This window comes from Corvus cornix, chromosome 7 (assembly GCF_000738735.6).
Source record: "Corvus cornix cornix isolate S_Up_H32 chromosome 7, ASM73873v5, whole genome shotgun sequence".
NCBI lineage: Eukaryota > Metazoa > Chordata > Aves > Passeriformes > Corvidae > Corvus > Corvus cornix.
This window is the reverse complement of record NC_046337.1, coordinates 352,823-368,855: the sequence shown is the minus strand read 5'-3', so window position 1 is coordinate 368,855 and position 16,033 is coordinate 352,823. Positions and strand designations below refer to the sequence as shown.

The following is a 16,033-nucleotide window of genomic DNA, read 5'->3' as shown; positions in this document are numbered from 1 at the left end:
TGACTCGAGCCCCCTCTGGTTCATTTCTCCTCCCGGCTGACGCTCAGGAGGCATGGGCAGTTCACGGACAGAGAACTGAGTGTTTCTGAAGTGCCTCTGTTTGCCCCATAGACCTTTGTACTTTTTTCTTTTTTTTTTTTTCTAAATAGCCTCCCGCTCCCTGTTAATTTTACATTAGTCATTGCTTCCAGATTCGACTGTTTGAAGGAAAAGGTGTGGTTGGACTGGGAGCACTAGTGTTGCATGAACTGGCTTTACAGTTTTTTCAGCATTGTCATTTTTTGATAAATTGGAGTTTAGAGATTAGGAGATGACAAGGATGATAACTTTTTCCCTTTAACTAATAACTGTATTTTTGAGGTCAACACCAAATAATGTGTTCACAGTGATAAAAACATCGGAACCTACTTAATGTACTTGTTTAGTTTAGGAAGAGACAGTAATTTGGTCTTGTTCATCATGTTTCAAGTGGGGGATGTGTTTTGGGGGCAAAAGCTTTTTGTTGGCATTTACATGCTGTAATGTTTCTGTTAAACATTACAATGTTATATGCAAATAAATGTAACCTGTCTGTGGAAAGATAGATTGCAGTAACTTTCTCCTTCTGTTGAAATTGCTTCTGAAGTGCTCTATTGCTGCTGAAATAAGATGCTATTAATATTTTTAATTAAGGTAGAACAGCTGATAGGCCCTTTCCAGTAAAAACTGTCTTTTTCCCTTTTATCTTGTTAGATGTTCAGCATTAATAGCAGTACTGATAATAGAAGTTCTCTTTAAAACACAGTTGGAGAAAGTTTTGTGAGAGTCATCTTCTATGAGAGGGGAGGATTTGTTTTAATTTTTCTTAGAATGTCAACACGGTAACACCTTTTGGAGTTTGCTTTTTTCAATAGTAATGCAGGATCCTTTTATAATGAACAGTTGAATTCAGTCACACAATGTAAACAGGGAAAGTGATAGGATACATTACCTTTTTATGGAAGCTTCTTGTAATAGCTAAATATCATCTAGTGCATTTTTAGGTATTTTTCATAGTCAGTGATAGTATATGCTATGTACAAGTAATAGTAATCTTAATTAGTAATGTGTGTCTGGTGTTTAGTGTAGAAATGTGCACTGAATCTGAATCCCTGGAGAAAAACTGCATTTTAAATAAACAGGAAACATAAATAAGAACTTCATGTACTTTTCCTTCACCTTATGCAGATTATTTCAATACATTTAGTACAGATGAAGAGCTAAAGCAGTTCTGAAAGATAGGACTGTGTGAGTAATGTCTTAATTTTGTTATGGGGATTTTTTTTTTTCTTAATTGTGATGCTGAAAATAATCAAGTCCTGCAACATTTGGTTATTTGTTTGGTCCAGGAAAGTAGTGACTAGTTCAGGGAGTTCAGTGAGCTTAACAAAATTTTTGTGAGTGTAATTAAGAGTAGTTTGCTTTAGTACCAGGACATACTCAGTGTAATATGGTACAGAAAAGATCCCTAAAAAGGCAAGCAGAACTCGTGATACTTGTCTGGAAAAGCATAGCTATGAGCCTGTTGTTGGCCATAGTCTGTATTGCTCTCAGTTACTTTTCTGTCATTTTCAGTCAAATCAGTGAGTCTGGATAGGTTACATGGAATTGCTCTGGATGAGCAGCTGTGCTCTTTTTCAGAGGTAGTTGAGCAGAGCAGTCCCCAGGAGCAGAGAGCTTTTCTGAGCTCCTAGGGGCAGCCCGCCAGTGCCTCCTGCTCCGGAGCGCTCAGCCTGGAGCTGCGGGTGTGCAGGAGGTGGCTGGGAGGCTGCCCCGCTTGGGAACAGCAACTCCATGTGCCAGGATTGCGTGGGACACCACTGGCAAGAGTTGCTACAGGAAGAACGTGTTTTGCTACCTTGTACAACAAGCGTGTGGACATCTCCCAAGGAACCTGTGTTGGTGTGGGTCAGAATTCTGGAATTTTCAGCATTTTTGCTTAGGTTTGGTGGGGTTTTTTTTTCTCAAGCGAAAATAAGATGGCAAATCCATATGAATATGGCATGTACTGTCAGTCCAAAATTAAACCAGTTCCAACTTTAGTAATTAGGTGGGAAAAAGAGAAAGGCCTGGTATAGCTTTATGTGCGAGTGACCGGAAAGCCAGATGTGAAATTGGGCTGTTGGGAATGGCCAGTAGCTATCACTTGCTACTGCCTCCGCCTTGATTGCAATGTTGCTGACAAGAAGGCAGTTCAAATGCTAGTGAAGATGGAGAGTAAACACATAACCGCAGCCAAGCCCAGAACCAGGGCCTGTGGAAATGGCCCTTCCCGAGGAGCAGGCTGTGCTGGCTCTGGCAGCAGAACTTGGGAGTGGAGCTGGAGGGGCTGATGGCACCAGGCGGTCTCTGGGCATGCTTGGGAGCTTTGCTGATTCTCAGCTGCTTTCCCTAAGGCCTGCGAGATGTCCTAGTTCATTGGACAACTTCTCATGTTCTTTTACCCGAACAGAATACTCATTTTTTCTGCTTGGGGGAGGTTTGCAGAGGGGGGGGAGGAGGTGGATAAAGACAGACAAAAACTGCCTCTGGTGGCCTTCCCAAAGCTTTTTCTTGCACGGAAGAAGATCCCAATGTCTTGTCAGTTAAATCTCTGCAGCTGGCAGCAGTGTTCAGACCTTTGCTCCTCTCCCCCTTGCTGCCCTTAGTACCTCGCTCCTTTATTTCAAGGCAGACGAGAGAGGCCTGGATTTCAGGGGGAAGAAAGGAGTCCATCACTTTCACAGGAGATCAATGTTTTTCTTTTCTGATAGTGGGATCCCCGAGTCTGTCGTTAGAAGGGGAGGCTGGAGGAGAAGGGTCTGTGGGTGGTGTCTCTCAGCGGCTCGGCTGGGCCGTGGGAGGCCGGAGGACTCCGCCGTGGAGCCGCCGTGCGCTCCAGGGTCAGGGAGGTGACTCCGGCACAGGCTTGTCCTCCTTTCAGGATCGGCTGCGTGAGTCAGCGCTCGCTTCCTGAAGAGCGAGAGGTGTCTGGCTGCGAGGGCAGCACGCGGGAACCAGCCCGGCCAGTTCGCTGCTGCCTCTCCTTGCCTTTCCTCCCCGCGAAGACAAAGGCAGAGCCTTTGGCTGACGGGATCCGTGGAGAATGTCTGGGGCTGGCTTCAACTTTCTGGTCCTCTTCGTTGCATCCCACTCTTACAGGCAGACAAAGCTTCGGAAAGTTGGGGAAAATGTGTGCTTTGTGTATGGTATCTTTAAACAAGGCACCATTTTAACAGAATTTTTTTTAAAGGCATACTTTAGTGATACATGTGTTTTCCTACTGTTATTGCAATTTTAAGATATTAAGAAAAAGAAATTGATATTTTTCTCCAAAATGTCTCCATGACCATCTCTTACAGATCTTCCCCCCCTTTTTTTTTTTACTTTGCAAAGCATTTTAGAGATTTCTTACCTAGCACTAGGAATTGAAGACCAGTCAACTTCCTGTTTAATTGCTTTTAAAAAGAATTTTAAATATGTCTTTATTTTAGTGGAGAAAATTAAACTGGGAGTTGTTACTTTATTTGAGAGTCATTAAACCATTATTCAAGAAATAAGTAAAATTACCCCCCCCATGTAGTGTTCTAACTACAATGAAATGTAGTGTGTTTTTGTGAACCTTAAATTGACATTATAGCTGATCTAATGTTTTGATTGGTATTGTGATGAATTCATTATTAAAGAGGAGAAAGGAATCTATTGTAAATTCTTTGAAGGTGTACAAGTTGAAACTTGCTTTCTGCATCACAGCTCAGTGGGGGGATTTTTAATGTATTTACTGTTTGTGCCATGGGTTGATGGTTGTGGGCAGTGAATGAAATTCCCCTGTGGCTGTGGGATCTATGCGACGTGTGAGGCAGGTGGTTCACAGCCTCTGTGCAGGCTGTGGGATGAACTGCCCTTCAGGGTTTGCTGAGTTTGTGCAGAGGAGTTTAGGGCACCAGGTTGCCATTCCCTGATGAGTGAGGTACATCTTGGAGCATTGCATGGGGAAGCTCTGTTGGGATTTGCTTGTCTTGGGGTACCTTTGCTGGCTGGCAGTAGGGGTAGCTCTGGATCGGGTTGGTCCAAGAGATGCCCTTAGACTGACTGGGGCCACCTCCAGAGGCAGCAGCAGCAAGAGGGAGAATGTCCTGGGAGTAGGTGGAGGGACTGAAGGCAGGAAGGTAGGGGCAGTTTTTCTAGTGTCAGGTAGGGCAAGGGAGTAGCAGAGATCTGTGAGCAAGTGAGGAAAAGAAGGAGCTGTGGTGTGATGCCAAATATTGCCTTTTGTCCCATGAGGTCCAGCTCTAAGGAGCAAAGAAGAAGCATTTAAAAAATTCAGGATTTCTGTTTGTCTGGGTGCCAAAAACTTTTCCTGTCTTTATCTTCTTATCAAAAGCTCCTCATGTTCTGTACGTGGTATGGCAAGCCAAAGGCTATCATCTGGGCTATGCTTTTAACCTGTTTTTATAAGTGTACTCAAAAGCATTTGCATTACACATGTCCAAATAGGAAGCACCTAATCTATCCCTTAGTTTGCTTTATATGATCTTACTTAATGCCATCTGTGCTAGAAATCTGATGTGAACAGGAGATTACCAGTTTGTGGTGGATTTCTGTCCTCTTCCCCAGGAAGGCAGCAACAGGTAATGCATCCTAGGTGCTCTGAAAAGAAACCTTTTCAATTCCAAACCCATGTTCTTCACTGTCTTGCCTTGGCAGAACTTCCTGTTATGTAGCCTGGGAATTAACTATTGGCACGTTTGTTATCATAGAGGTAAATTTGATTGGTGAAAACTAAAACCAAAGAAATTCACCTATCTCTGAAATTATTTCAGACAAATGATAAGTCCTTAACTTCCACGTCAGTGTGACAGGCTTAAAGCTGAAGCATTTCTTTTGCAAAATAAGCCCCAGGTGGTGTGTGTAATGTAACTAATTTCAGGGATGCCTGGACAGGTGGAGCACTGACTGTTAATTGGAGACATTCTGTGTGCAGGTGTTTTTGTGTCATAGTGTTCAACAGTTGTCTTCTGCTAATTCATGCTGAAGTCTTGTGTGGTATCTAAAGATACATTGGGAGACAGATCTCAGAAAGAGTTAGTATTTTCATCATGTTTTTATTTAAAAACAAAATTACCATATATTCTTATTGAGAAATAATGCAGCAGTATTATAGCATATTGTGAAAGGAGATTTAATTTGTATCATACCTGTGTCTAAACTCCAAATTGACGTGGCCCTCTATGAAGTAGAGGGAAGTCCATGCTCCACAGAGCTTACAGACAGAAAGACAAAACTTAAACTGATGAAACAATTGGAGAAGATACCAAGAGCATGTTTTTATAACACATGCCTTATCCAGGGTTCTTGTGATCCAGTACTACACCTGGGCTGGGGGGCTGTGGAATTTGATTCAGCCTTAATCAAAGATACACTGATAGAACTTGCCACTTGTTGCTGCTCCATAGCCTTCATATGCAGCTTTGTCCTCATAACTAATGTGATGAAAATACCCAGTTCCATATTTCAGCTGAAACTGAAAATATTGGCAGTGAGATGACTGATACAATGCATCACTTGTTCCTGGGAGCGTGTTTGTATTTCGGATGGGAGATTAAAAGGCATTGAACCCAGAAATCTCAGATTGGCTTGTAGACTTGTGAGATGTGCCTGTTTGCTCTGTGTTATTTGGATTATCACATAAAGAAAGAAAATTGTGAGTTGCTATTGTTTCTTAATGTAATATGTAGCAACAGGATACACTGAGATTTAGGAAATTTCATTGTCATTAAATACATTCTTTTCCAGAAGATACTTTAAAAAAAAATCGTAGTTTAGAGTTCTTTAGAGAATAGATGGGCAGAAAAACTTCTGTGGTTCAAGAACTTGACACTTCTTAAGGAAGTTCTGAAGTTCTGGTAGAGAGCACTGCCTGTTTTGGGATGCTTTTTGTTCAGGCTGATGTAGTCAGTCGTTCAACACTCAGAGTTTTTTAATTTAGTTGTGGAACACAGGTTATTTTTAAGCAGCAAAAAAATTCACCAAGTCACGTACTGACACTGAGATAAAATCAAAAAACTACAACGACAAAGGACCCAAATCCCAAAACAAAAGCAACCACCCTGAAAATATGCAGTAATTAAAAAAGTGGTGAGTTAGCAAGGAACACTGAATCCAGGAATTGGATTTGTCTGATGAGCTACTGAGTTTTATTTTGGCTGACTTGAGTGCTCTGAAAGGAACCACCCACTGTCCATCGGGAGCTGCTGCTGCATTGATCTAGTCTGGAAATGTATTCACACAGTGGAGGAGGATAACAGTTTTTATTAAACTTAATGCATTTATTGCTGTTCATAGTGAGTAGATTTTAAGTATCTTTTTTAGTGTAGTAGATACGAAAGAATATATCCTGAATCACAACTTCCTGCTTTTAGGAAGTGTGGAGTGCATTAGATGTAGGACATTTTGCCTTGTTACAATTCCAGCAAACGCTGTTTTAGTGATACAGTTCATTGTATTAGTTAATATTGTATTATTGAATTGTTTTGCATTACTAGTATATTGATTTAATCTATAATATAAATATTAATATATTTCAGACAAATTTGAAATGCTAAAGGAAAATACTTTGTTTTAGATAGCAAAGATAATTCAAGTTAATGCAACTTTTCCAGTATTTTCATTTGTTTTCTCTGCATCTCAATGCATCACAGGTGTCGTATTGCAACAGAACAAAAATGTTTTACTATGGCAATATTCCAGATTTTTTTTTAAAAAGTTGAAAAAATATGCTTTATGTGCAGGAGTGCAAGCTATGGGATGATATTTTCACTTGGTCAAGTGTTACCAGTTCAAATGTGACCGTGTGCAGAGCAGTGCGTTGATTAGTCAGGCTGTGTGCACATCTCACCGGTAGAGCAGCTGTGGAACTTCCAGCTCGGCACGCCAATGACCGTGCATGAAAGCCCAAGTCAGTCTGCACCAACCCAAATAATAAACCTGGGCTCTGCAGCACCCTGCTGGGGTTGCTGTAGGAACACCTGGAATCCTCAGCTTTCCATTGAGCATTGGGGCTGTTTTCCCAGAGTTTACTGAATCCTGTCACTCTAAACTGATTGTTCTCCAACTTGGTGTTGTGATTGAGCATTGTGAAAGCAAAGGATTCTGCTGTGCAGACACTTTCTGTGTTTTGAAATATAAACATGACCTTTTTCCTTGTGCATGGAAGCTGATTTATCACGCTTTAGAGCAATGTCCTGGTGTGAAAAGTTCAGACAGCCCTTCCTTCAGCTGTGCAACACTCAGGAAGGCCTCATTCCACAGGCCAGCAGCTGCCTTCTACTTGTATGGAATATCCTTACAAAATGAAGGACTGCTAACTCTGAGCAGGTCACTTCAAGAGTAGCTCATGCTTCTCTTGGAGCTGATAATTGGTTCATCCTTCCCCCAGGTTCCCTGACACAAGCAGGCCTTTGGAGGAACTTATTACTGTTGTCTGTGCAGCAAACAGCCACCTGCCTGTGAGGGTTTTCTTTCCAAATATTTGATGTGTCTGTCTCGCTTCCAAGTCTTTAGTGGGCAAACTTAAACATGTTGGAGGAAGGGGAGACAGGATGTGCTGCTGCATGGATTGCGTTCGGCTGTTTCCCTCCTTGCACAGGATCTTGTGGAGGCTGCCTTAGCTTTGATCTCCGAACTTAAAACTATCCTCTAGCTGACTGAAATGGTTTGCATCTTGCACAGAATTATAGCCAGAATAGAGATTTTTATCTTAGAAGCAAAAATACCTTGTAAGTCCAGAAATTCAAGGGTGGTGTGTCCTTTTCCCCAGTACAAACATAAATACTACATGTGAAAGCTCTGCTATGTCATGCTGCTGATGCCCAGGAACTCACAACCAGCCCCGGAGCCTCTGCTCTGGCAACTTATAACAGCCTGAAGCAGGAGGAGAGCAGGGATGTACTTGTGATGTCTAAACAGGCTTCTTAACTTTCTTAATTTTTACAACATTTATTTTATCAACCCTCCCATTGTACTGCTGTCTTTTGGATTTATGCTTGATCAATGGATTTTATTCTTTCTTACACTACGGTATGAGGTGAAAATCCTTATAGAAGAGTTTAGTTTGTTGAAATTCAAAACTGTTAAGCTTGCTTGACCTGTACTTCAGAACCAAGTTTTGGTTCTAGACAACAGATGAATAGCCACTGTTCTGCAATGTCTCTTGTTGCAAGAATCACTTGTACTTAGAGCTTTTAAAAGGAGATTCCTTACAGAATACGGGGAAAAAACTTCCGGGAAACAGCTAATATTTGGTGTTTCTTCAAAGTATTTATCCATTTTACAGAACTTGTAAAAAGATACGGTAAGTTGGGATTTATCTCCTTTACAATTACATCCCCATAATTTAGCTGAATCTAGTAATTCTAGACTGGAGGATGCTGTGTTTGTGCAGCCAACTCATTTCCTTGTGGAGGCTGGGAGAGAGCCCTGGGGTACAGAACACCCACTGCTCAGGTCCCCGTCAGTCGGGATTAGCCGGAGGGATCTCTGCTCTGCTGCACTGGAGCTGTTTCGAAGGGTTTGTGGATGGCTGGGTTTACCATGTGCTTGTGATATTTGGACCTTTTCAGTCTCTAAAATGGCACAGTTCAATGGGAAGACAATGCTTGTCACTGAGGATATGCTATTTTTTGAAACACAGTGCTTGTTAATGCATTCGCTCATCTCTCACAGTGCATGGAGTGAGCAGCTCTCTGTTCAGTAGTGTCAGGGGCTTAGTTTGCCTTTCAAAGGCCCTTACTGATGGACAGCCTTGTATGCTCTGAAGTTTAGACTTCTTGCCAGTGTACTTTTTCAATATGAATGTGAAGCAGTTTGTGTGTGACGTGTTAAATTTGTGAGACTTGCGACTCCATTATGAGCACTAATGGCACCCTTTCAGTTTTAGGTGTGCGTTAGTTTTTTACCCCGTTTTCCTTGAAACAAAAGTTGGTGTTTGATATGAATAATCTTGTCCAGGATACTGGCAGTGGGCCTGGTGAAACTGACTGATGTGGTGCTAATCCCTGGCTTTATTTCTGTTTTGCCTTTTTTGTCTCATAAGTGTGTGTTAGGAGATGCAGTGACTGTGCCTCTCACCTGGCTAACGTTGACCATTTCTTCTTCTAGATGAAAGAACACATCTGTCAAACTTCCTGAAGTATAGGATTTGTGTGGGTTTGCATGGCAGATTCAAAGAGAATGGTGACTTGTGTGTGCAGAGTGACTTGGGTAGGGGACATTCTGCATCTCCCTCAAGTTATTGTTTATCATGGCACAGCTACAACTGTGATACTCGTTTGGGTGGGTTAGAGCAGCTGTGGCCTTGACTTGATCTACACTGGACAGACAGGATCAGATCCCTCTTTATCCCAAGTGAACTGAAACTAAGATGTGAAGTCTTGACACAGTAATAGAGAGGGGAGACAAAGTGGCTTGAGCTAATGGTTTTCACATGCCAACTTGTACTATAAATGAGGTGGAACCTGAATGTGTGATTTTGTGGGTATGCAGATGCACCTGGCGTTGCTGCAGTGCTGTGGGTAGGTGCTAAATGCAGTAATAGCTTTGGTTATTAGTTAGTTGAGCTACTGTATGAGGATCTAGGTGTCTATTTTATTCAAGAGCCCTAACTGAAATGGCCCTACCACAGGAGGAAAGCCAGCAAATCACCTTGATTTGACCTTAACATTTTCCAGTTGCAGAGATGCCAGCAGAATGTGAATCAAAGCAGTACTGCCTGTAAACACATCCCAGAGGAGCCAGCTACTTTCTGCTGGTTTAACTCAGATTGAAGGAGTTTGACTCCCCTTAAGGTAGATATGATTTTATTTGTACAAGTAAGAAAAAATAAGTCAGAGGTACCAGTATGATAGGAATCCTCCCTATGGATCCTAACAGTGCAATTACAACAGTGGAGAAAATAGCCACCAGTAATTTTGTTCTCAGATGATATATTCACTATACCTTTCTTTGCTTTTCTGAAATGTTCAATTCACTGGGAAATTTCCTAATTTGTAGTTACCGTGATAAATTTCCTTATGGTCATTTAAGATCTGTTTGGTCTTCTCTCAAATGTTTCCTTATCCTTATTTTTATACCCAAGTATTCATAGAAAACAGTGTCTTCTCAGTTTCTGTTTCAAAAGGTTTCTGGTGATAAAAAAAGGAGGGCTTGGTTTCTTTATCATCATGACAGCCTTTGAATTCAGGCAGACCAGCAGAATCAGCTGCAAATGTGAGGAACGGGGCCTGTGCCAGGTGCTGAGTTAACTTCCATTTCATTCTAATGGGAGCAACACTTCAGATTCTCTGCTGAAGTGTGTTTTTGATGCACTCTACAACAGCATGTTCCATCACTGTGGCCATCTCACGGGAGCAGCTGTGTTATTCTCTCCAGTTACTTCTTGGTGATGACCTTGCTGTCTGTCACAGAAACTTTCTTTGGTGACTGTCTGTGACTTGGGTAAAGAGCATTGACAAGATCAATGCTCCATGCCCTTCTTGCCGACCAAACCCCCCCCCAAATTTGGAAGATGTGAAGGCCAGTTGTTTTGCTGGTGTTAAATGTGATCAATCACAAAGGAATTCCTAGTGGAGAAACCTCTCTCCAGATGGAGCTTTGTGTTAATGCTACTTTTTTCTCTTCCTTCCCTTAAGCAGGCTGCATACATAATCATGGTCATTCGACAGCAGACTGTGTTTACCTTATTCTGACTGAGGTACCTGCTGGGGTATTACCTGGCTGTGTTTTCTCTGCAGACAGATGTTTCTGTCATTCATAGTTCCTGTGCTGCTTTAGTGAGCCCTGGTTGGCTTGCTTTTCTCTAGCATTCTCATAACTCCATTACTATTTGACTTGGAAAACAGCAGCAGACAGGTAGATTTCTCCTCTCCCCTTAGGCTAGGAAGGGAACATCAACCTTCTTTTGCATTTCTATCTCTTTTAAAAGTAGGTATGCTTCACAGATAAGGAATCCTCTATTAGCTTAGATGTACAACTGCATGCCTCCGTGTGTCATCCCTTCCACTGCTTTGGATAGATATGGATTTGTTTGGGAGCAGGAGCATCAGACAGCTCTGCTGGGCTCAGCTGGTTCACGTTACCACATTGTTTTCTATTTCGTAAGACTTGGTTCTTCTCAAATCCACCACTAAAGTTACAGTTATGCCTACTTGAATTATCTTTCCGTTTAGAAAATTTTATCAGTCCATAATAATGTGCTCCATGGCGATTTTGGCAACTGATTTTTTTCTGTTCTGTCTTTTAGGTTTGAATTAGTTGAGTAATCTTTTTTATTTGACTGCTTTTTTTGTCACCATATCCATTAAATGAATAGCTGTGCCCCACCACTGTGCTGATTATTCATGCCTCCATTGATGTCTAGAGCAGCTGGGTCTTACAGGACCAAGATTCCAGTGGTATCTGTTTCTAATAGAGCTTCTACCCCAAAGTGTGAGTGGCCACTGCTAGCAGCTCTCTCTTCTCTGCTGTTGGAGATTGACTGAACAGCGTTAATGGTTATGCTGTAACTTCTATCCTTTGTCATGTGAAGGAACTCCAGTTACAAAACTGAATAGCCTCCAGAGAGATAACTTCTTTGACTTCTTTTGGTGACATGACTGTTCCTACCCTTTGATTTTGCTTTGGTCAGTGGGTCGTACAATTCACCTATGGATTAAGATTGTAAGTAATAAATTGCGAATATGACAGAAGTCTGTTGTGAAGACAGTGAATTGATAGTTTATTAAGAAAGCCTTTTTTTTTCTGTTGAAAGTTGGTCGCTCTGAGCATGCTGTACTTTGCACCAGTGCAAGTTTTTCCATCTTTTGCTAAGAGGTTGTCGGTGAGGTTGGGTCATCAGTTCTTCAGAATTCAATGTGAAACCTGCAGTTCATATTGCCATTCCAGTAAATAGTTTCACTCTCATGAAGACTGACTTGAGGATAATGGAGTCTGAAGACTTGTCCCACCCCTGCATGGTGTTTGTTGGTGACAGGTATGGAACAAGTAACCAGCCTTGTGTCAGAGCTTTGTCCTGTGCCAGCTCTACCACCTTTTCCTTTCTTTAAATGCTTTAATTTCTTGTTCCTATGGAGGACAGGGGTAGTGATGGTAGTGATGTTGGTTTTGAAAGGATATCAGACTGGCTTCACCAAGATAAGGGCTGGCTCCCTGGCACTGCTTCTGGCCTTGGAGACAGGCCTGACCCCAGAGGCACAGGCGTGCCATGCAGTGCCATGGTCCTCGCACCATCCCTGGTGCTGGGACCACAACAGCAGTGTGTGGGCAGGACAGTACTCCCAGCAGGAAGCCTGAGTTGGTCTGTGCTGGATTATCAACCTGGCATGGTTCTGCTCAGCCCTCGTGCTGTGTTTGGGTAGTGGCTGCCCTGCCTCGAGTGAGCTGTGCTGGGGTCCCCAAGTGCCCAAGGACAGCAGCTCTCCAGGATGGCATGAGCAGCGTACTCTGTCAGTTCAGTTTAAGTAAATGCTGTCTTTGAAGGTGACCATAAATGACAAGGGATTTCTTGCTTGTTCCTGGGCATATCCTTCCTGTGGTTCACCAAGAGGATATTGACAGGCAGCAGCAGCATGAGTATTAAAAACAGATAAAAATGGGACAAGGTAGTGTGTGTGCATGTTTACCCTGCTCTAGGTGAATGTGTTGATCTGAAGTCTGCATTAATAACCTTGCTGAGGGCTACTTTTAAAACATAAAAAAAAAAGATTTTGACAGTATTCATCAGAAGATGTGCTGAGTGTTATTTGGAATTAACCGGCAGCATTACTGTAGAGAAACAACTTACGAAATGTATTTGCCATTTTAAAGAAGCAACTTCTTTAAAAATCTTATTTGAAGAAATAATTATGTGCATACTATATATATATATATATATATATATATATATTTATGTATGACATTTTTCCTTAAATTTTTATTGTGCTTTAGTTTGACAAAAGAAGTGAGGTGTTACACACTTCTTTTAAACACAGTACATGTAAGGTAGATCTTTGAGCCTACTTTTGCCCCTCCTTGCTGGGCATGTTCACAATTGCTCTGGTATTTGCAGCTTTACCTCTCGGGTCGTATGGGAACTGAAGTAACAGAGAATGTCCTATATTGAGTTAAAAAGAACCTAACAGTTTGAACCCTCTATTTGTTTGTGCTATTGCTGAAAAGCTCCATTTTAAATGTTTTGTATTTGAAGTGGTCTCTCACAAATGGACAGAAAATGCAATTAGGTGGATATGCATTCTGTTACCATCTGTAATTTATCCTGCTGTGATATTGAAAAGATAACTAGCAGCTGCCTTGGAGCACCTTACTGAAATGGTTCATTTTAGGTGGCATAAATGGTTTGTGTGCCAAGTATTTTCAATTTCTGCAATACAGTAATTTGGGTGTTTGCGGATTCCTCCCTTCCCAACAGGCCTGGATTCGGGCATTGCCTGGCTTGGGGCCCGTTCCTGCCCGGTGCTCCACTGCTTCCTCTGCTGTACTTTACAGTGCTTAGAAAGTACAGTTCAATAGGAGCTATCTGAAATTGTGTATATTTTTATGAAGCTGAAGTAAGACATTCTAAAAATGGAAAGATATGCCTCTAACTACTCTAACAATTACTCCGTAAGCATTACATAAAAGAGCAATAAAGAGCAATCTCGAAAGCGGTGGAAGTGCATTCTTTTCTGCTGGTGTCATCCAGGAGTGTATTTCCTGAGTTGTTGTGTTGACTTCTCCTGGACTTGCAGAGAGCAAGCAAGAGCAGGCTTTCTCAGGTTTGAAAGTGGAAATCCCCTAAAACGCTAATTAATTGTTGTATTTTTTTAAGACTTAAAATTGTGTAATTTTCCAACTCCCTCCTTGTTACTGAGAGGCTTTGCTTTTGATTGCTGCCTTTTAAACCCTTCATCCTGAGATTTGTGTTACAGCACAGTGAAAATAGCTGGTTGAGTTTGTATCTTCACTGTTGGTAGAGTTGCTTATTTAAATATATCAGTATTAATTGTCAGGCGTATCTAAATCCTAAGAGTGAACATTTAATTTTTTCTATTATCTGTAGTTGTGAAATAATCTAAAAAGTCATGTTTGAATTTGGAAGGGCAGAAGAGAACCCCAATATTCCATTTAGAGGAGACAACAACACTTAAATAAATAATGTCATTTATATTGTCTGATACTGGCAAGAAGGTAGCTGTAGCTCTTAAATATTATCCTTGATTATTGTTTTGTCTTTCCTGCAGCGACGTCAGTATTTCAGCTATTACTGCTTTTCCCAAAAGTCTCTGCTTTATATCCAAACACAGGCAACTTCTGCATAAAATTTGCATTGCTTTGGTTGCTTTCTTCTGACTTTTCAATTGATCCAGCTTGAAGCTGGGTGCACAAAACTTCAGTGAAGTAGTCTGGGAAGATTGTGCATTTTCAATGCAGTGCAAAATGGAAAATAAGCAGGAGGGGTCAATGAGGTATCTTTTTTTTCTTTTCCCTCTCTTTTCTTTGCCGTGGGAAAATGCTTTGATTACAGGCATCCCAGCTCTGTGTTTTCCTCAGAGCTGTTGTTTTGCTGTTTGTATCTGCTTCGATGCAGGACTTTGTTCTCTGTGTCACTTGAATCACCTGGAGTGTGGGTGAGGCGGGGTTATGTGTGGGAAGTGGTACAAAATTGGGTATCACTGGGGTCGATGAACAAACTTCAGTGTTTGGTGTGAGTTGTGATCAGCTGGTTTTGAGTTTGCTGTTTGTTTTAAGGCTGGATTCTGCTGTAGTTCCTGACCTCTGCGTGCTGGCCCACTGCTCCATGCTCTGTGTGTCCCCTGCCCCAGCCATGCACTGCGGAATGCCTGCAGGTGCCAGCTCCCGTTGCTGTCCCAGGGAGCCCAGGCAGAGCTGTGACAGAGCCCACTCCCGAGCTGCCTTTCCATGCTAGTGAACTGCTGCTTTGGTTGCAGCTTCCTGAAGAGTTACCCTGGTCACCCCTCTTTTCCCCAGTTCTTTCACCTAGGTTTGCTTGGTTGCATCTCACAAAGCCACCGTGGCAGTGTCAAGACTTTACACAAAATGTGTTTCTCTAGTGCTCTTGTCATAGAACAAAATTAGGTAGATTTGATATAACAAACCCACGCTCTTTCCTAACACTTGCAGTTCTAGTGCCTGTTACTGGTTTTGGTGTACTTAATTGCCCTGCTCAGGAATTAGCATGTGACTAGAATATGGGGCAGGGAATTAAAAGGTAGAAATAAGATTCATGTTGTTGTGATGACTATTTGAGATTCCTTTGATGTTAGCTTTTAAAATATGTTTGAGTCATACTTTCAGTCTTTCGGGAACTGAGGCAGGAAAGCTATCTAAATTGCATCTCCAACTGGTAAACTTTGATGCAAAATGTTGCCGTCTCATGACAAAATTACATGCCTTTACTAGATTTTACAGGAAGAAGTCTTTTTCACTGTGAGAAGAAAATCACATCTTAGGATCTTGTAGTGCTGCATAAAGATGCAGTTCTGCCACGCTGAAGAATGCCTGTGAATGCTGTTCTTAAAGTTTCTCCTTGTTTTAACTGAGCATCAGCAAAGAACCTGAACCGTATGCCTTCATTCAGGATTTGTTTCGCTTCTTGACCATTTCCACACTCAACATGTAGTTTTTTGTCCCTCTGAATTTTTTTGCTGCTGTATGCTGGATTGCCTACATTTTGCACTGTGGATGTCTGTTCTGAAGTGTGGTTACAACTACTGACATTATTTAATGTACGATTGACCTGACTTTTTTCCCCCTCTGGCACTTCTGCAAGAGGTCTCCCTGCCTAGCCAGACACTTTAACCTGAGTCTGCCTAATTTTGTAGCTGTGTTTCTGTCACCTACCCCTGCTACGGGAAGGCATATGGGTCACTTGGATGCGAACAGTTTGTGATTTTGTGTTTAGCAGCATTGGCTCCTTCATCTATCTTTGTGGTTTTCCTCAAATTACTCAATTGTCCTTGATCTTTTCTAACTGCGATATCAT

At 41.8% G+C, this 16,033-nt stretch overlaps 1 protein-coding gene across 1 annotated transcript in view; it reads left to right on the top strand.

Moving 5' to 3' along the window:
• The window catches only part of PKP4 (plakophilin 4), a 71,741-nt gene that overhangs the window by 1,181 nt on the left and 54,527 nt on the right, over nucleotides 1-16,033 (top strand). The gene's annotated exons all lie outside the window — the stretch shown is intronic.